We start from the raw sequence: 6,000 nt of genomic DNA, 5'->3' as shown, positions 1-6,000 counted from the left end.
ATTGTATGTGTGGGGTACAGAGATGATGTAGTCATTCAAAAAATCTTGTTAAACACTATTATTGCACACAGAGTGAATCCATGCAACTTATGTGACTTGTTAAGCACATTTTCACTCCTGAACGTATTTAGTATTGGCATAACAAAGGGGTTGAATACTTACTGACTCAAGACATTTCAGCTTTTCATTTTTAATGAATGTGTAAAAATCTAAAAAAACTGTTCCACTTTGACCTCATGGGGTATTGTGTATAGGCAAGTGACAAACACATATCTACATTTAATCAATTTTAAATTCAGGCTGTAACACAACAAAATGTGGAAAAGGTCAAAGGGTGTGAATACTTTCTGAAGGCACTGTAGGTCACTCAAATATCCAATTAATGGTGGCCAATATTGAGGCTACCCTCACATATCTGAAATTACATGATCAATTGATGTTTACTGATCATGAAAAGCATGCCGTTAGTAACTGAGCTAAATGTGCACAATTGTTTTGCATGGAATAACCAGAAATTTGTAGATCTGACTATGCTCTTCAAGAGGTGATGATATTACAACCAAATAGTTAACATTTATTTAACAATCCTTTGAAAACGGCACGCGGTTTTCAATGGTTTTAGCGGAGCTGGGGGTCTCCTTGCCCCCTAGCAGGCAAATCCAATGCTCTGCACCTTATTGTGACGTTTTATTGATAACGACCTATACATGAAGTATGTTACTTGTCATTCAGTTGTTATATTGCATTCTATAGGGCCTGAAATAATGAGCAACCATTCATCAGATTTATTTGATAAGCCTTTTATGCTTCCTTGTAAACATTGTACTCACCATCTCAAATGTCATTTCTAGAAGACACATTTGCTGCAAATGTATTGCTGCAAACGTGATTTATGAATGTAAATGAATTATTCTGTGAATTAATTATGTGATAATTGGGTATGCATAATACCATACTGATGTGCCAAATGGTTTTCTGTACATTGTAACAATGTGCCTGCTGGTGCATAATTTGAAAATGTTATAATAAATGTATGCACTGAGAAGAGCAATACGTGTCATTATCTCTGGGAAAATATGTTGCATTGCAAACACAGCATAGCCACTGAAATACAATACCATGAAAAGCACTAAATAAACCCTGCATACTACAGCTGTTTGCAGCCAGCATTTGAAAATAAGTGTTTGGGTAAAGTCCTAGATATCCTATATTCCATATCCTAAGAAGGTGTGTGTGTATGTGTGTTTGTGTGTGTGTTAATCTGGTATTTATTTGACCTAGAATGCCAGGTTACTCACTGCAGATTTAGGGACAATATTTTTTTTTGCCCTTCAGCACAAGGTGCAGGCAGCGATATCCCACCTGCTTCATTATACATTGTGTGAGGCTATGTGCTGCACTATTTGTCCTGAATATGAGCATCTGTGCCATTCATTGAACACAGCTTACAGTACACACAGGCATACACAGGTTTAAGAGGTACTGTAAGCCAAGTTGGGGCATAGATTCATTTGTTACAGGATGTGTCTGTGTATTGACTTATGCATCGGGGCTGTGATGCCTATCTTATTGCAAAAACATCACTTTCTGTGGCTTATCAATGATACCATGTCTGCGAACATTATTAAAAGCATCCTGAACTTTTGGTGACCCATTTGCACAGCTTTATGAAACAGAGCTGTGTCTGTGCTTATTCCTCAGTCAACTGCAGAAATGTGATTGAGTTCTGAAGCTTATATCAAGTAGTGAATCAGGTCTTGCAAAATGAGCCATTGTCTGCTATGGTCTCCTACAGTGGGGTGACACCATAAACAATGGTATGCTACAGATTCAAATACACAGTAAGCATAACCCAAAATCATAACCCAATAAATGCCATTCTAGTGTGGCTGGGAAAAATCAAATCCTCGGGGACCAGATGTCCTCTTCGGCAACGCTGAAGTTACTGCCATGTTCACCGGAGAGCATTTAGGAGGTGACAGTCACACAGTCGACAAGGTGTCACACTCTAGTAGATGCATTATTTCATTAGATGTCATTACTGTGACATAGCAATCAGCTACCTGCCTGTCACAGGCCCTTACTGGGGATGTCAGCCTGTATGCTGTTGAATAATGGAGTGATACTGGGCACATAACCTGCCCATTTAACTACTACAGCAGCATGTGATGGATGGATGGATGGATGGGGAGTCACATTCCGCCTCCCCATGTAGATTGGCGGTGGCGTGTCTCATTCACACACTCCCATTCGCTCACTGTCAGCAAACTAGCTCTGCTATTATGTGTGTCAAACGCCAGGGAAATCTGAAGTTGTTGTCCTGACGTAGAAGCTGAGAGAAAATGGCTGACGGCTAGAAAGGCTAGCCAAGTCTCCATCATTTTTTCTACATACAAAGCATAATTATCACCTGGCAGCGGAAGGGAATGTGCGTGACCATCAACTGAAAACTTAAGTCAAAGTAAGTCAGGAAAACTGCCATTGGCAATGTCCCTCCACATCCACCATTTAAAAAATGAGTGTGACTCACCTAAATAATTATATTAAAAGCCAGCCTTGATGATGCATTCTCTTTTGAAACAACCATTTGTCATGCTCGTGAAGTGAATTGTGGCTCTGATAAATATTTTTCCAAAGAGCATTCTTATAAAAACTGAGATTATGATGAAATATTATTGGAAAAGAGTCACAGATATTTACCTACAAGGCAACAGCCAACATTTAAGAGCACTATGCTAAATAAAAGGGTATTGATTGCCTGAATGAAATGCCTACCCCCCGTGTTGCTCTTACTTATCACACCATCACCATCAATTTAGGAGTGGCCATATAGAATGAGAGCAGGGTTACCTGTGACACGTACTGAGTATACGAAGAGGCAGGATGCAGACGCAGGAATTAACAAGGTCAAGGTTTACTTAACAATGAGCAAGAGAAATAACAAAGATAGAGTAACCGACACGAAGCTTAACAATCACACACAACATCATCCAGAACAGTCCAGGGCTAAATAGGGGTTGTGATGAGATGATGAGGTGCAGGTGCGCTGTAGGTCATTAGGGTGCGTTAGGTTTCCATTCTGGTGTTGCCGAGGTGGTGCGCTCAGACCGGTGGCTCAGTAGACCGGCGAATCAGAGCGCCGGAGGGGAGCAATGGGAGGAGACGTGACATTACCCCATCATCATCATCATCCTCGTCATCATCATCATCATCATCATCTTAACAATTTCCATGGATGCCCCTGATATATCTAAATGCACACAAAAAGGCCATATGGATGTTTACCCCTTCCCCAGCTTTAACCCCCAGCTGAACCAACACAACCCCTAATCATCTCATGTACATTGTGCCACTACTGAAATGGCTCGCTCAGTGGCCTGGGCCTAATCATTAACAGTTCACACATTCTTATAATAGCTACACCTGGTGCTGAATCATCCCCATTCTATGCAATGGTGCATCTGGCATCATTGCAGACATTCCAGTAAGTTCCTGTCCTAGCATCTCTAGTTGTGGAACAATCCAAACAGGCACAGCAGAGGCTCTTCACTCTGGGCTTTTAGGATAATGCTAGTGATGGCAGGACAGCTCTGTCATAAACAGGGAGGTCATAATAATACTGACCCACTCTGCCTGCCTCCAATCCAGCGGAACACTGGAGAAAGAAACCGCCTGAAAATGGATGACAGTCAAATTGGTGTGGATGCGGGCAGACAGGTGTGAAAGGAGAGAGTTAGCCCTTTAGCACTGAGTCATAGATTCTATTGTATCTGCTGGGGATTTTAGCTAGTGCCTTGGCTAGGGCACGGACGAGAGGAGTGGGAGGATAACACAGCAGCAAGCACTCTGTTTGCAGTGAGACTAATTACCAGTATGTAATAATAATTTGGCAGCCTTAGCCTAAGCCTGAATAATATACTTCCCTCTCTATATTCAATGAAGATCAAATGTTGTGAGGGAGAAAAGCTTCTGTATCACAGTAGATCCCTCAATGCCAAAGCCAGATATTATTTTTTTCAATTGACAGTGTTTACAATGGCTTTTCACGACAGAGACGGGCAGATGGCTTTCAAAGTTTCGTTTTGGTGTGCCTTTAACTGAATAGTGAATACAGCATTCTACTGCATTATCAGTGTTATCTTGTGCCTAACCATGAAGCCAGTTCTGAAATGGCCTTGATTGTCCCTCTCTTCAATTTGATGAATGGGTATTTTCATTTGGATTGGGGGACAGTTGATATTTCACATTAATAAAAGCAATGTGCCAGCCACTGCGTGCCGAAACGTTTGTTAGGTGTTCCCTTTAAATAGTTGGGAGTATATTCAGTGTGCGACTTTCTTTCTTTTCATACAATGGGCCAGGACAGGACCTCAAGGTTAAAACAAATAAAGCATGCAATCTGGAATACTCAACATATGCAACTATTGGAGCTGGAGGCAGAAAACATAGTCAGTGTGACATCATGTGATGATGAGCACAAGTGACATTATGGACTTCTGGCCAGAGCAATGGCCAGAAAAACAAGCTGTTCCGGACGTCTGTGTGATCACACTCTCTGTAGTCGATGTGAGTAAGACCTTTAAACAAGTTCACATTCACAAGTCCGCAGGGACAGACATATTACCAGGATGCGTACTCAGAGCATGCACTGACCAGCTGGCAAGTGTCTTCACTGACATTTTCAACCTCTCCCTGACCCAGTCTGTAATACCTACATGTTTCAAGCAGACCACCATAGTCCCTGTGCCCAAGAACGCCAAGGTAACCTGTCTAAATGACTATTGCCATGTAGCACTCACATCTGTAGCCATGAAATGCTTTGAAAGGCTGGTCATGGCTCACATCAACACCATCATCCCAGACACCCTGGACCCACTCCAACTCGCATACTGCCCCGACAGATTCACAGATGACGCTATCTCTATTGCACTCCACACTGCCCTTTCCCACCTGGACAAAAGGAACACCTACTTGAGAATGCTGTTAATTGACTATAGCTCAGTGTTCAACACCATAGTACCCTTCAAGCTCATCACTAAGCTAAGGAGCCTGAGACTGAACACCTCCCTCTGCAACTGGATCCTGGATTTTCTGACGGGCCGCCCCCAGGTAGTGAGGGTCGGTAACAACACATCCGCCACGCTGACCCTCAACACGGGGGCCTCTCAGGGGTGTGTGCTTAGTCCCCTCCTGTATTCCCTGTTCACCCACAACGGTGGTAGGCCTGATCACCAACGATGATGAGACAGCATATAGGGAGGAGGTGAGAGAACTAGCAGTGTTGTGCCAGGACAACAACCTCTCCCACAACGTCAGTAAGACAAAGGAGCTGATCGTGGACTACAGAAAATGGAGGGCCAAGCAAGCCCCCATTCACATCAACAGGGCTGTGGAGCGGGTCAAGAGCTTCAAGTTCCTCTGTGTCCACATCACTAAGGACCTATCATGATCCAAACAAACCAACACAGTCGTGAAGAGGGTACGACAACGCCTCTTCCCCTTCAGGAGGTTGAAAGAAATTGTCATGGGCACTCAGATCCTTAAAAACTTACACGGCTGCACCATTGAGAGCATCTTGACTGGCTGCATCACCACTTCTTATGGCAACTGCTTGGCATCTGACTGCAAGGCGCTACAGAGGGTAATGCGTACGGCCCAGTACATCACTGGGGCCGAGCGCGCTGCCATCTAGGACCTCTATACCAGGCGGTGTCAAAGACTTCAGCCACCCAAGTCATAGACTGTTCTCTTTGCTACCACACGGCAAGTGGTACCGGAGCGCCAAGTCTGGGACCAAAAGGCTCCTGAGCAGCTTCTACCCCCAAGTCATAAGACTGCTGAACAGTTAATCAAATGGCTACCCGGACGATTTGCATTGACACACCTTTTTTTTCTTCCACCAACTCTCTTACACTGGCTCTATGCACACTCACTGGACTCTGCCGACACACTCACACATACTACACTGACACTCCAACACACACACACACACACACATGC

This window comes from Coregonus clupeaformis, unplaced genomic scaffold (genome assembly GCF_020615455.1).
Source record: "Coregonus clupeaformis isolate EN_2021a unplaced genomic scaffold, ASM2061545v1 scaf0509, whole genome shotgun sequence".
NCBI lineage: Eukaryota > Metazoa > Chordata > Actinopteri > Salmoniformes > Salmonidae > Coregonus > Coregonus clupeaformis.
Note: the sequence above shows the minus strand (reverse complement) of the source record.